Below are 16572 nucleotides of genomic sequence, written 5' to 3' on the forward strand. Positions count from 1 at the left end.
TAGCAAAGTAGAACATTGGCATTTATTTATAAGGGAATGAAACATAAAAATAGAGAGGTCTTGCTAAAACTATGCAAGGCACTAGTCAGGCCACATTTGGAAAATTGTGAATAGCTGTAGTCCCCGATCAAAGAATGGATATATTGAATGAAGTCTTCTGGGTTTATGCTCCTTGGCGTTCAGAAGACTGAGAGGAGATCTTATTGAAACATGCAAGATTCTTGAGGTGGCTTAACAGTGTAGATATGCAGAGGTTGTTTTCCCTTGTAATACAACCTAGAACAAGACGGCATAATCTCAATACAAGGAGTCACCCATTTAAGAGAGAAATAAGGAAGTTTTTTTTCCTGAGGATAGTGAATCTGTGAAATCCTTTAACAGAGGACCTTCAAGGCAGGGTTGTTTAGTATATTCACGGCTGACATAAACAGATTTCTGATCATTAAAAGGGTAAAGAAGGAAAGTGAAGTTGAGGATCAACAGATCAGCCACGATCTCATTGAATGGTAGGATAGACTCAATGGACTAAACTGCCATCTTCTGCTCCCACAGTAATGGTCTTAACAGGATAACCAGAGAGAGCAGGGCTCATTAGCAGCTTAAATGGTAAACTGTTAGTGGAGCTGAAAGGTGTAGTTGAGGACTTAAATTACTACGTTATATCTGTATTCACAATGGAGAAAAGTAACGTAACTATAGAAACCAAGGAGGAGGACTGTGATATACTTGAATAAATTACAACTGGCAGAAATGAAGTATTTGAATTTTGAGCAAGCATAAAATTGGATAATTTCCCTGGCCCAGATGAGATGTATTCCATGCTATTTTGGAAAGTAAGTAAGGAGATTGTAGGGGTCCTGACATTAATTTTCAAATCCCTTCTAGACACACTAGAGGTGTCAGTGAAAGAGAGGACAGGTGATATGGCACCATTATTCAAAGAAGGTGTTTACGATAGACCAAGGAACCATAGGCCAGCAAGTCTAATATAAAAGTGTTGGGAAAAAGTTGAGGGGCAGAATTAATCTTCATTTGAAGAAGCAAGAATTAATACAGAACAGCCAGCATGCATTTCCCACAGGGAGATCATGCCTGACTGGTTTAAATGTGTTTTTTGAACAGGTGCCTGGATGAAGATAGTGCAGTGAATGTGGGGAACTTGAGTAAGGCTTTTGACAAAGTCTAACATGAGAGATTGGTCAGGAAAGTAAGAGCCAATAGGATCCAGGGCAACAGCAATAGTGTGGAGTTGGAGGAACAAAGCAGGTTATCCCGCATCAGAGGATCAGGAGAGTCAACATTTCGAGCCTAGACCTTTCATCAGGACTGGGGAGATGGAACGGAGCTGGAAAATAAGGGGGGCAAGAAGGGAGAGGCTTGAGGAAGGTAGGTGGAATGGTAATAGGTAGATGCAGGTAAGGTTAGTGGGGACTGGTCAGTGGGAATGGAGAGGCAGATAGGTGGGGAAGATGATGGACAGGTAGTGTCAGTCAAGGAGGTGGGGGATGAGAGGTAAGGTTGAACATGGGCTTAGGCTGGGGGTGGGAAATTTTGTAACTGGTGAATTCTATGTTTAGGCCACCAGGCACCCTCCCACTGACCAATCTCCATTTCCTCTACCTGCATCTACCTATCACCATCCCACCTACCTTCCCCCAAGCCCAGGCCTCTTCCCCTATATATTTCGCAGCTCCCTTCCCTCTCCCCAGTCCTGGAGAAGGATCTCAGCCCAAAAAGTTGACTCTCCTTCTCCTCTGAGGCTGCCTGACCTGCTGTGTTCCTCCAACTCCACAGTGTATGGACTCTGACTCCAGCATCTGCAGTCCTTGCTATCTCCCAGGGTAATGGCAAACTGGCTTTGTGGAAGAAGACTGAGGGTGATGGTCAAAAGACTGTTCTTGTGACTGGAATTCTGTGTCTAATGGCAGACTGCATGGGTTGGTACTGGATTCCTTACTGTTTGTAGTGTACTGATGGTCTGCACATGAATGTTGGGGGCTTTACTTCAGGAAGTCAGAATTTGAACCACAGAGATTATAGCTCTGAAAGAGGTCTCAGAGAGATCATTGAGACCACAGAGGGAATTAAAAACAAGAACAATTGATAAATCAATGCATTGCTTAACTGGGATGGATGAACACAAGTTGAGGCAAGAGGGTGTGAATGATGTTACAGAAATGGAAAAAAGCAGTCTTAATGATAGAGCAAAGGCAGAGTCGAAAGCCCACCTTGAGTCAAATACAACAACTATGTCACAAATTATCTTTTCTTCCAAAGACTCTGGATGGTGTCTTGATCAACATTCATTATCCATCCCTAACGGCAGTTCAGAGTCAACAACATTGCTGTGGATCTGAAGTCACGTAAGCCTGACCAGATAAGAATGACTGTTTCATTCACTAAATGACTTGAGTGAACCAGATGGGACTTTCTGCTGATAATTGGCTAAAGTTTCATGGTCATCATTGAACATTTAATTCCAGATTTTTGTATTGAATTCAAATTCCACTAACTGCTATGGCAGGATTCGAACCTGGGTCTCTGGATTAATAGTCTAGTGATAATACAACTAGGCCATCACCTTCCCCAATCTAGTTGAGTCTCAGACGGCTGCCAGAGAGGGGTATGGAGTCAGAGCCATACAGTTGTACAGCCCAGAAACAGAACCTTCTGTTAAACCAATGTATGCCCACCATAATCCCCAACTAAACTAGTCACACCTGTCTACGCTTGGCCCATATCCCTCCAAACATTTCCATTTCACATACTTACCAAATTGCCTTTTAAACACTGTAATTCTATTGGTATCCATCATCTCCTAGAAGTTCATTCCACACATGAACCACTTCCTGTGTCAGTGTCCAAAAAAAAAACTGCCTCTCATGGATTCTCCAAATCTTTGTTCCCTCCCACTAAAAATCTGCCTCCAATCCTGAAATCTCCTACCCTAGGGAAAAGACACCTGCCACTCTCCCCATCCATAACCCCTATGATACTATAAACCTCCACAAGGTCAATCCTCAACTTCCTAAGTTCCAGTGAAAAAAGTCTCAGCCAATCCAGTCTCTCCTCACGATGCTTCAAAGGACCCTGAGCCACATTTCAAGGGTTGTAACTGTCTTCTGATTGGCAGCCCATTCTCCAATCCACAGAGTGAAATGATCCTTTCCAGGAATTTTGCAAGTTAGTTTTTTTTTCAACTGTATGCTAATGTTAGATGTTGTTCATATTTCACTTAGCTGATGAGTTGTAAAGCAGGCAATTGCTCACTTCGTTTCGATTTCTATCCTGAGATTTGGTCACTTTTGATCCCAGAAATTGAAATTGATCGGATCAATGATTAGAGAAGAGGCATTGTGACAAGATCCAAAATAAATAGCTTTGATTCACTCAACAACTATTTACAAGAGATATCTGTGAATACATGACAATCAGTACAGCAATTTAGAGACAGTGAAGAGAGAGAGAGAGAGAGAGAGAGAGAGAGAGAGAGAGACAGACAGACACGGGGAGAGAGAGAGATAGGGGGAGAGAGGGGAGAGGGAGGAGAGGGAGGAGAGGGAGGAGAGGGGGGAGAGGGGGGAGAGGGGGGAGAGGGGGGAGAGGGGGGAAGGGGGGGGAGGGGGGGGAGGGGGGGGGAGGGGGGGGGAGGGGGGGGGAGGGGGGGGAGGGGGGGGAGGGGGGGGAGGGGGGGAGAGGGGGGAGAGGGGGGAGAGGGGGGGAGGGAGGGGGGGGAGGGGGGGGGAGGGGAGGGAGATACAGATGCTGGTGAAGGAGACCCTGGTACTGTCAATGGACATTTTCTGAAGAAGGGTCTAGGCCTGAAACGTCAGCCTTCCTGCTCTTCTGCTGCAGGTTGGCCTGCTGTGTTCATCCAGCTCGACACCTTGTTATCTCAGATTCTCCAGCATCTGTCGTTCCTGATCTCTTTGGAAAGTGATGCTGTGCTTGCATGTTGCACAGCATTAAGTTAAGAAATTGGACCATCAAAAGATCACAGAGTGCCAAACTGCACTGATCATAATTTGCGCTTAAAATTCTGCCATTGATTGTGTTGGTTGCATTGGGGACAATCCACTGAAAACCAACTCAGTTGAGTAGAACTCCAGACCATTATCCGTTCTGATATTTCAGATGAGTAAGAAAACAAAAGGCCTTTTATCAATATATTTATTGAAACAGAAATCCAGATTATTAGTTAAATGCTTAAAGTTGATAAATGCCTGACTGCCAAATTAATGCTCATTGTTAATTAACAGGTGTTAACTGTAAATCCAGGCAGTACTTAAACTAATATGCAATTTGCGTGATTATACTTATGAAAATATAAATGCAAAAATCCACTATGACAATAACTTCAATAACTATGATGTGGTGGGCCCAAAATGATTCCCAAAAAGGGAACTAAAGGGAAATAAATTTGTGGGCTCATATTTCTCATTGAATTCCATATATATGACTTGAAGTAATAGCCGTCACCATATCCTTCCTAATCTTCTTTTGCAGAAATGTGATGTGTTCTGGTTTAGACGGACAGTGCAAAATTATTAAGATCACACTACACTCTGACTCTTAGTTAGGAGTTCGAGTAATATTAGCAAGATTTTACAGTTTTATTTATATACATATTGAAAATTAAAACAGACTACAGCTGTACTGCATCCTAGCATTAAATCTGCATATGATGTATTGAATTCAAGCCTTCTCCATGTATTGTGTTGATTTCTGATAATTACCCATATATTCATAAAACAACAGCATTGATGAATTAATGAACATTGGTGCACAACTCTATACACAAATTAGCCAAACATTTAGAGCAATAGCTAATTTGTATATTGGCTATGCTTAAAAAAAATCGTTGTTGTGCAGATTTAATCCGGGGAGAATACACAAAAGTCAAAAAGAAATTGCATATATGAAATATTGTAAATTGGAATACTGTTCAAAAAGCTTCAATCCTGATAACAATATTTCAAAGACAAAGAATTGGGCTTTAAAATTTTCACTACAGAACTAAAGCAATAAATCAATTGAAGTACCCTCTACCAGCCACATTGGAAATTTAAATATTTTAAGTTTGTTGCATGCATTAAGCATACGGAAACTATACAGGCATTCCAAACTGCATAATTTCCACAAACACCTTCAACTAAAAGGTACATTGCATGATGTACTTCAAAAACAGAACACTTCCAATGAGAATCTTATCTGGTGTAGATAAGATGAAACATCGTAATCTGAGGCAATGGATTCAAATTTTGAACCTTTGAGATTTGAGGTCATGTACTTCACATATCTATGAAAATGAATAACCTTGGAAAATCATATTTGGGTGGTAAATAATTTAGAATTATTTAAAAATAGAAAAGCTGTTCAGTTTTTTTAAAAAATTCACTTCAAATATATCTGACAATCATTTAAGAAGCCTTAAATGCACAATGTTCTTTTTTTAAAAATATAAAATCATTTCAACTCTTTTGGTTCTGAAATTATTTTTATATCAAAATGATTATAGCAGTGTGCCCCTTAACTCATCTATCCAGTCTCTCTCCATTCAGTCTCCTGGTCTGGCACAATGACAAATGAGACAGATAATCTGTCATGACTGTTTTTGCACTACATGCTGTACAGAAATTGCTGGAAATGGGTAATTTTAATGTTTTTCGTAATATTGATTTCATACAAAAAAGAAATTGGATTTTGCAAGCAGGTTGCTGGCTATTGCAATTACAACATTATAAATTCAAACATAAACGTATCCTAAAGGAACCATTAATTTAAGTACCCAACTTTTGAGGCACATGCTATAACCAGTGCTCCCTTTCAAAAGCCAAAATGAATAACATGGGCTTGTTAGTTACAGTTAAATATATTACTATAAAAAAAATTTATTTGAACTCCAGCTGAGGAACTTCCTTTGTTGTATCTGTAATCTTAATAATGAAACATTTCTGACAAATTATAATAGTTGAGATATCATCAAAGCAACAGTTTCCTACATGCACTGTAACAAGCTTAAATCTAACTAATCTTTCAAATTAAAGATGGGTCATAGGGGGAAAATGTGCTGACTCTTCAATATATGCAATTTGGATAATTGCATCTGGTCAGCTCCAGAACATGGGTGGCTGGGAACAAACTTAGCACTTGACAGAAAGACCAGACAAGAAACAAGGCTCCATCAAGATAACATCACACACCCAGCACCTATTCACCAATGATGTTCATCACCACATCAGATAACAGAGTTTTGGCGTGGGATTGAACCAAGATGCACCTTGTTTAAAAGGCTATGAGAAATAAGAGACTTTGCAGGCGGCACTCACTGAGCTGTTACTGTATGTTTTCCAGCTATGGCTGGCAGTAGATGTCGATAATCGTTAAGATATGAGGAGAGTTTGAATTTCTGACAAGAAATTCTTCAGATAAATGCAGGATCAGAGAGATGTCTTGAAACTCCAACTGATATTGTACTGTCAGGCTACTGAATGAAGTCACCATTTAATAATGTGTCTTTTCCAAAGAGACATTAACTTGCTGACTCAACAAGTAATGTTGTTGCCCCTAGAAAATGAATTAAATCCAAGTCAAATTTCAAATTTTAGAGTTATTTCTGCACATGGAAAGCTTCATGCAAGCACATTATGGCCTAATCCTCTAAGAACAGTTAGCAATTTCTGCATCTGTACTTTAGAAATCTGTAATTCAAAGTATATTACAGATTTGTCTACATGCAATAAGAAAACATTTTCCAATGGTGATTAACAATTAAAAACACCACCTATTTGATAATAAAACAATAAACAACTACTTTGTTATTGATGTTTACAAGATTCAAAATGCCTTCTTAAGGACTTCAGCATAGCTAGCCCAAATCTGCAGAACATAGCCCACTTGTTTTATCTTTCCTCTTGGCTCTGCATTCTTTAAAGACTTGACAATACAACAGATCTATTAGCATGCCTCTACCAACGTCACCATTTATTTTCCCTCCCTCAATCCATACTGCCAATTTTCTTGCACTTTTTCTCTCTACTAAAGACACGCAGCAATTCTCAGGAATGCTTCCAGAAACCAGCATCCATTGGTAGCCATGCAAAAAGACATCCATCTGTGAACTTTGACTTATGCATGCTATTCAACTATAAAAGTATTGAACAAAAGCCTGTTCACACACAAAACTATTTTTATTTATCACCGAGACTTATTGATGGTGAACTCTTTCTTACTTTCCCTCTCGGTCTCTAACCCTAGTAGACAGGATCAATGATGCAAGGTTATTGACCTGAAATACCAACTCTACCTATTTCCCTGAATCTGCATGTATTCATTTTCGTTTATTCTGGGCAGCACCGCTCAGCACACCCATCGCCAAGAGGTAAATGTCATTGTTGATTTAGCTGCAAAGAAACACAAGGTTGTATTTTTAAATCAACCTTGGGCACACTGAGCAGGACTTGAACCTGGATCTTCTTACCCAGAGGGAGGATCACCACAACTGTGCCACAAGACTCTTGGTCAAGAATAAGAGATTAACTATGCATGAATTTTGCTTTTGTATTAAGGTGGTGAACATTAACTTCGGAGGAAACTGTGCCCCTAGATATTACAGACCCAACTTTGGTACTTGGTTTAGGAGATTTTTATTTGCAATGCTGCCTCTGTTAGTAAAAGCATATCAGGGTAAAAATTCTACACTTCAGTCCTGGCTTTTTGAAATAAATCATGGGAATACGTGATTACCTAAAAGCCAAAGTTTAAGAAAAATGCTTTCAGACATTAAAATCTGAATGGGTGACATGGTAGCACAGTGGTTAGCACTGCTGCTTCTCAGAGCCGGGGACCTGGGTTCAATTCCAGCCTTGGGTGACTATGTGTGTTTGCACATTCTCCCTATATCTCCATTGGTTTTCGTTGGGTGCTTGGGTTTCCTCCCACAGTCCAAAGATGTACAGGTTAGGTGGATTTGCCCAGTGTCCAGGGATAAGCAGGCTAGGTGGGTTTGCTAAGGGAAATACAGGTTTAGAGGGATGGGGAAAAGAGCTGACTGCATGGGATAGTCATCACAGGATGTGCAGACTAGGTGGATTAGCTATGGTTAATGCAGGGTTACAGAGATAGAGTGGGATGCTCTTCTGAGGGTCAGTACAGGCTCAGTGGCCGACTGGCTTCTTTCTGCACTGTACAGATTCTATGATTCTGAAGGGCTGTTGTGAACGATGGCAGTAAATAGCTGAGGTATGATTATCTTCTAATCTTAGAATCTGAAGGTCGCAACCAATGGAAGAAAAATCGGATAAGTGGCATGAGTTATATGTCTACCAAACAGAACGCAACATATGCCTTTGTTCTTGCCATTTCCTTCAAGAAGTAAAATGAGAAATAATTATTTTGTAGATCAAAGTCTATCAGTTGGAATAGCAATGGAATAGGATGAAATCCATAAACTTAAGAGTTTATGAGGAATGGTCACGATTCAAGGGTTTTCTATAATATAAAGACTAACAGATTGTATTAAAGATCTTTGAATTTCAAGTTGTCGGTAACTGGATCTGCACGAGAGTCCAAAAGTACTGTACTAACAGGTCTCATATTGTCAGCCAACAGTTTTTAAACTAGTGTTTGATCCTCAAAGAAAGATGACACGGAACCAGACGTGTCAGGCCTTGGAAAAATCTTGGAAATACTGTCTTTTCTTTCAGCCCTCACGGAATAAATGAGATTTTCTACAGGGGCAAAGAATAAAAGACTCGATAATTGCCAGATTTCCTAACAGTCCAGATACTGCAAAGAATCATCAATAAAACAGAAGGTTCCGTGACAGGCAGAATAAGGATAAAAAGCACCTTTAGTAGATCTGCTTTTGCTCTAATAACAGAAGACAAAACAGAAATAGTAAAACTGCAAGAATGAATTCCAGAAACACCCCAGAAACAGCTGATAGACTCTTTGTGCGTGTTTCAAGGTATTATTATTATGCATCAAACTGCCAAAAGCAAAGAAGTATCCTTGCAATGACATGATTGAGAATTTTGAGGAAGGGGAGGAAGGTAATACTGAATTCAAACAAATTTCACTGAACGAAGAATGTGAGGGCCACCGTTTCTTTAATTGTGCAGCAGTATTAAATAGTGGTATTTCAAGGGCATGTAGGATAGTTTGTTCAAAATATTAACAAAAACAGAAGTTGCTGGAAAAGCTTAGCAGGTCTGGCAGCATCTGTGAAGAGAAATCAAAAAGTTAACTTTTCAGGTCTGGTGACTCTTTCTCAGAACTGATAATGGTTAGAAAAATGTTGATTTATATGCAGAAGACAGGGTGGGGGGAGGGGTTAAGGTGTAAACGATGGGTGGGGATGGAGCCCAATGAGAGAGAAGAACATATGGGCAGACAAAGGAGTGGATAACTATCTGGCAAGGAAAGTGAATAGCTGTTAGTGGAGACTGTAAGTGAGTAACAATAGGTAGTGTCTAATGGCAGACTATGTGATAACAAGGCCTGGTGTATGGGGTAGGGGACTAGGACATGAGAGAAATTAGGCCCTAAAATTATTGAACCTGATATTGAGTCCGGAGGACTCTTGCCAGGTCCCCAAATGGGAAATGAGGCGTTGTTCTTCCAGCTTGCACTGAGTTTCACTGCAACACCTCAGCATGCCTGACACAGAGATGGTGGCCAGTGAACAGGGTGATGTGTTAAAGTGACAGGCAAATGGAAGCGCAGGGGTAATGGGAACTGCAGATGCTGGAGAATCCAAGATAACAAAGTGTGGAGCTGGACGAACACAGCAGGCCAAGCAGCATCTCAGGAGCACAGAAGCTGACATTTCAGGCCTAAGTCCTTCATCGGAGAGGGGGATGGGGAGAGGGTTCTGAAATAAATAGGGAGAGACGGCGAGGCGGACTGAAGATGGATAGAGGAGAAGATAGGTAGAGAGGAGTGTAGGTGGGGAGGGGATAGGTCAGTCCGGGGAGGACAGACAGGTCAAGGAGGTGGGATGAGGTTAGTAGGTGGGAAATGGAGGTGCGGCTTGAGGTGGGAGGAGGGGATAGGTGAGAGGAAGAACAGGTTAGGGAGGCGGGGATGAGCTGGGCTGGTTTTGGGATGCAGTGGGGAAGGGGAGATTTTGAAGCTTGTGAAGTCCACATTGATACCATTGGGCTGCAGGGTTCCCAAGCAGAATATGAGTTGCTGTTCCTGCAACCTTCGGGTGGCATCATTGTGGCACTGCAGGAGGCCCAGGATGGACACGTCGTCTGAGGAATGGGAAGGGGAGTTAAAATGGTACGCGACTGGGAGGTGCAGTTGTTTATTGAAAACCGAGTGGAGGTTTCTGCAAAGCGGTCCCAAAGCCTCCGCTTGGTTTCACAAGCTTCAAAATCTCCCCTTCCCCCACTGCATCACAAAACCAGCCCAGCTCGTCCCCGCCTCCCTAACATTTTCTTCCTCTCACCTAACCCCTCCTCCCACCTCAAGCCGCACCTCCATTCCCTACCTACTAACCTCATCCCGCCTCCTTGACCTGTCCGTCCTCCCCAGACTGACCTATCCCCTCCCCACCTATGCTCTCCTCTCCACCTATCTTCTCCTCTATCCATCTTCGGTCTGCCACCCCCTCTCTCCCTATTTATTCCAGAACCCTCACCCCATCCCCCTCTCTGATGAAGGGTCTAGGCCCGAAACGTCAGCTTTTGTGCTCCTGAGATGCTGCTTGGCCTGCTGTGTTCATCCAGCTTCACACTTTGTTAAATGGAAGCGCAGGGTCTTCTTTGCAGGCATAACGTAAATGTTCTGTGAAGTAATCACCCAGTTTATGCTTCATGTCCCCAATGTAGAGACGACCAGATTGCGAGCAGCGAATGCAGTAAACTAGATTCTGGGAAGAGCAGGTGAAGTGCTGCTTCACCTGGAAGGTATGTTTGGGCCCCTGGATACTGGGGAGGCTGGAGGTAAATGGGCAGGTATTACACCTTTGGCAGGTGCAGGGGAAGGTGCTGTGGGGTTTGGAGGAGGGTGCGAGAGAGAGTTTGGAGCAAAGGAGTGGACCAGGGTGTCCTAGAGGGAACAGTCCCTGGCAGAAAGCAAACAAGGGAGAGTGGGGGAATGTTTCTTGCTGGAGGTGGTGAAAATGGCGGCTGATGATCTTCTGAATGTGGATGCTGGTGGGATGGTGGGTAAGGACAATGGGATTCCTATCGCTGTTGCGGGAGAGAACAGAAGTCACGAGGGTAGAAGTGCAGGAGATGGGTTGGATCCAGTTGACAGCCCTGTCAACGGTGTTGGGGAATCCTCGGTTGAGGAAAAAACTGGACACTTCGGAGGCTCCTTTGTTGGCCTCATCAGAATGTACGTGGCGGAGACAGAGGAACTGGGAGAATGAAATGGAGTCTTCAGAGGGAGCAGTACATGAGAATGTATAGTACAGGAAGCTGTGAGAATGAGTGGGTTTATAGTGGATACTAGTGGCCAATCTATTCCAAGGAATAGAACCAGAGAAATCAAAGGAACGGAAGGGAGAAGCCAGAGATAGACCAGGTGAAAGTAAGGGCAAGGTGAAAATTGGAAACGATATCCATGAACTTTTCCAATTCCAGACAAGAAAGGGAATATCATCAATATATCAGAGAAAAAGTTGTGGTTGCGGTCCAGAACAAGACCAGAACAAGGAATATTCCAAGTGCCCCACAAAGAGTCAGGCATAAGTGGGGCCCCTGGCCACCCCTCTGACCTGAAGAAAATGAGGGAAGTTAAAATTTGTTCATGGTGAGGACGAGCTCAGCCAAGCAGAGAGTTGTGGGTGGGGTCAGTTCAGGCCTTTTTGTCCCAAGAAGCAGAGAGCCCGTGTTCATCTAGCTCTACACTTTGTTATCTCGGATTCTCCAGCATCTGCAGTTCCTATTATCTCTGATACAATTTTTGCCATTCACTGACCTTCTTGACAGCTTTTTTTCAAAAAGCGTCATTTAACAAAAACGACTTTCCAGAAAATCCATCACTATTCTCAGTACTCAAAAATGGAGCTAAACTTAACATTTTGACATATCTAATATAGAAATACAAATAAAAATTCAAGCTCTGCATGATTCAATCCAATAAGGGGAGAATGCAAGGTTCCAAAAGATAATATAATAAACTTTCATCACAAGTTTAAGCTCATTGGAGAGTTAATAAATATTGAGGATGTTGACAAATTGCTCCAGTTCTGCTTCTGTGAAGTTCAATGTGTCAACCCAAACACAGAAGTTATTAGCACAATGAGATTGTATTACTAATAAATCAGCAACCAAAAATATGAAAGGAGCCACCAACAACCAAAATATAGTCCTCTAAAATCAAAAAGAGAAACCTCGTGGGAAAATATTGTGCCCTTGGACATAAGGCAATTCTTTTATTTGTAAAGTCAATGGATCTATAGATTACCCAGTGAGATTATCATTGTGTTTCCTTAACAGGAGTTCAGCAGCTGCGATCTGTTTTGGCAGTGGGCTTTTGGAAAGGTGGCACATGATAATGAATAAAATATTTCAAGAGATTTTAGTCGTTCAACCAAACTACAAATTGATAATTGCTCTGGCATGAGTGGTTCATGCAAATAATTATTCGCAAAAGTTAGAAGATATCATCCTATCAACTATGATCATAGTCCATAGAATCCCTACAGTGTGGAAACAGGTCCTTCAGCCCAACAAGTCCACACCAACCCTCAGACATCCCACCCAGACCCATCCCCTATAAGCCACCTAATCTACAAATCCCTGAACACTGCGAGCAATTTAGCATGGCCAATCCATCTAGCCTGCACATCTCAGGACTGTGGGAGGAAATCAGAACACCCAGAAGAAGCCCACATAGACACAGGGAGAACGTGCAAACTCCACTCAAACAGTTACCAGAGGGTGGAATCGAACACGGGTTCCTGGCGCTGTGAGGCAGCAGTGCTAACCAATGAACCACCATGCTGCCCATGAGTGAAATCCCAAATTGTATTGTGTTCTTTGTGATTGTAAGTGAACTCCAGAACGTGCCGCAATTATTGTTTTTGGCTGAATATTTGAATACATTGGACATAAACGGACAGGCTTTTATTAAACCATAAGTCTAAGGAAAAAAAAAATCTGTAGAGTACTGAGGCACTATCAGACCATCTGAGGCACACTTCGAATCATACAGCATGGAAACAGACCCTTCAGTCCAATTCGTTGACACTGACCAAACATCCCAATCTGATCCAGACCCATTTCCCAACATTTGGCTCATACGCCTCTAAACCCTTCTTATTCATATACCCATCCAGATGCCTGTTAAATGTTGTAATTGTACCTGCCTCCACTTCCTCTGGCTGCTTGTTGCATATATGCACCCCCTCTGCATGAAAGAGTTACCCTTCAAGATCCTTTTAAATCTTTTTCTTCTCACCCTGAACCAATACCCTCTAATTTTGGACTCCTCCTCTCTGGGTAAAAGCCTAAGGCTATTTATCCTATCCCTGCCCCTCATGATTTATAAATCTCTATAAAGTCACCCCTCAGCCTCTGATGCTCCAGGGTAATTAGCCCAGAGTATTCAGCCTCTCCCTATAACATAAACCCTCCAGTCCCAGCAACATCCTTAGAAATCTTTTCTGCACCCTCTCAAGCTTAACAAATTTGTTCCTATAGAAGGGCAACCAGGATTGTATGCAGGATTTTAAAAAAGGCCTCACCAATGTCCTGTACAGCCGCAACATAACTTCCCAAATTCTATACTCAATGCACTGACGAATGAAGGCAAGCGTACCAAACACCTTCTTCATCACCCTGTCTGCCTGTGATTGTATTTTCAAGGAGCTATGAACCTGCGCTCCTAGGCCTCTTTGTTCGGCAACACTCCCCAGGGCCCTACCATTAATTGTATAAGTCCTGCCCTGGTTTGCCTTACTAAAATGCAACATCTCAAATTTATGTAAATTAAACTCCACCTGCCATTCTTCAGCTCAGTGGCCCATATGATCAAGAACCCATTGTACTCTTAGATAACCTCTTAGATAAACCAAAAAGCAACCTTCTCATCTCTATCTCCTACCTTCAAGCCAATATTGTATTCAACTGGCCAGCTCTCCCTGAATCCCATTTGATCTAACTTTACAAACCAGTCTACAATGCTGGACCTTGTTGAACACTTTGCTGAAGCAATTCAGTTTTTTCACATAACCCTAAAAAATAGATTGGGGGAGTAGAAAGGCCCTGGCAAAGTAATTGGTCTTGATGGCAAAGCAATACAAGTCAGACATGATTAACTTGGCACCTGTCAAGGTTCATTTCTAATGATTAATTGGAATTAATTCTAAAATCTCAGACTCTGTGCTGGTGATAGAAGTTCACAAGTACCTTTCACTTCAAAAGCTCATGTATTTTTCACGTCCTGAGGAACAGAAAGTGGCAAATCAAGCACTGGATAGTGGCAATTCAAATGACCATGACAGAGCTATCATATCCATGTGCAAATTACACAAAGTCAACCCAGTTATTTAGTTAATATATATTCCATAAGGATTGAATGCATGGAGGGAATGTAACAATATCAGAACATTTAAGAAAAGCTATTGGTAAGTTTAAACACTTAAAATGCAACAAAATCTATGGATTGGCAAAATCAAGAGAAACAGCAGAGAATAAGAAAAAAACAGTGCAAGTAGTAACAGTCCGGAAAACACCCTGAAATTTCTTGCAGATGGGACTGGAGAGAAAACAGAGGCTAGTAACTAAGAATTTTGAAGATGATACAGAAGATAAAATAGCCTAGTGCAAAGCTGGAAAAGTAATCTCAAAAATCTTGAGGTCTTTTGGCTTCACAATCATGAATGCGAGTCAATTTAAAAACTACATGTATGCTTTCCACAGAGAAATGTTTCTGGAACAATTAAAAAGAGCTAGCAGACAGAGAAAAACTATTAAAACTAAGTAAACACATCAGTGGCCTAAGTGATGCTTTAAACCGATTTCAGGTTTTTTTAAAAAAAACAACAGCATAGTAATGACTGATACCTTGCAAATTAATGGAAGGCTGATCCTAACAAGCTGAAATTAATGTAGTGTAATTAAACAATAGTTTCATTAAATGATCTTAACTTGTACATGTCTTTAATGTGTCTATTCAGTAGTGTTAGACAGATGGAACTCAAACCCAAGCCTTCTGGCCCAGAAGTAGCAACACTACCAATGGAACATAACAGCCTTCTCAGCTTCATATTTAACCATTTAACTGCTGGTTTCAGAATAGACAGTAACTGGAAACAGATTAAACCATTAACCATTAACAGGATTTTGTTTCATTAAACAGCTGTTATAAATTTCAGCAGAGAGTTTAATTTGTTTTTACAGTCCAGTGCAGTGATTTCATTCCACTCAAGGGCAGATGTAGCTCCATCCTTTTGACAGGCTAATAGTGGAATGTCACAAACCACCCAGTAATTTGTGTTATTTTTCAGCTCAGATTGTATCGTTTGAACTGTGAAAATAATTGGAATAAGAGAGAACAGAACGATCTAACTCTCGGGATTCAACTCAAAATGCTCAACCAATTCGAGGCCAATGTGTTACTGCGTTATTATTACTGCTATTATGTTAGAACCAATGCATTTCTATTTTACAGATAGAATTAAAGAATCCCTACAGTGTGAAAACAGGATATTCAGCCCATTGAGTCCACACCAACCCACCGAAGAGCACCCCACCCAGAACCACCCCATCCTTACATTTCAATTTAACATGGCCAATCCACCTAACCCGCACATCTTTGGACTGCGCGAGGAAACCATAGTACCTAGAGGAAACCTACACAGACACAGTGAATATGCAAACTACACACAGACAGTCGCCAAAGGGTGGAATTGAACTTGGGCCCCTGGTGCTGGTGCTAAGCACTGAGCCATCGTTGAGCTCAACAAGATGTTGGCACACATAACTCAGTTCAAATTTTGAGGGTCTTAGCTGTTCAATGGAAGCAATGTATTGCACTAGCTAAGATCAAATGGTGTACTGAATAACTCAAACTGATCTGGAGCATGCTACCTATGTGACGATTGATGATCTAATTTGGACTTTAACCACTACATTACGGAACAATTCATCACAGAAGCCAAACATTAAAGGAAAAGTAGTCAATCTGGCCCAATAAACTTGCACCAGCTCTTACCGGCTATCCAATTAGTCCCAAACTCACCACTGCCCTGCAAACTTTTCTTCAATGAGTTACCCACTTCATTAATGCATGTTAGAACTGAGCATCCTTCCACTACTTTTTCAAGTAATGCACTTTTAAATAGCACACTGCATGAAAAATAACAACTCCCATCAACATTTTCTGCCAATTATCTAAATTTTTCCTGAAATAAAGACTTTCCTTTACTCCATCAGGATTCTTCATGAATTTAAATACGTCTATTAAATCTGTTTAAACTTCTCTTCTTTAAGAAGAACAATCACTCAGTTTCTCCAAAAATCTGGAAGTCCTCAATCACGTAATGTTTACAAATCTTATTGTTAAACAGAGATGCATGAGTCTTTCACAATTTACTTATTACTTGGTCAA

The 16572-nt window shown here is 41.4% G+C and overlaps 1 protein-coding gene across 2 annotated transcripts in view; it reads right to left on the reverse strand.

Moving 5' to 3' along the window:
• lrba (LPS-responsive vesicle trafficking, beach and anchor containing) overlaps positions 1 to 16572 on the reverse strand; it is an 856602-nt gene that overhangs the window by 649545 nt on the left and 190485 nt on the right. The gene's annotated exons all lie outside the window — the stretch shown is intronic.

The sequence above is a fragment of the Stegostoma tigrinum genome, chromosome 1 (genome assembly GCF_030684315.1).
Source record: "Stegostoma tigrinum isolate sSteTig4 chromosome 1, sSteTig4.hap1, whole genome shotgun sequence".
In the NCBI taxonomy this organism is placed as follows: domain Eukaryota; kingdom Metazoa; phylum Chordata; class Chondrichthyes; order Orectolobiformes; family Stegostomatidae; genus Stegostoma; species Stegostoma tigrinum.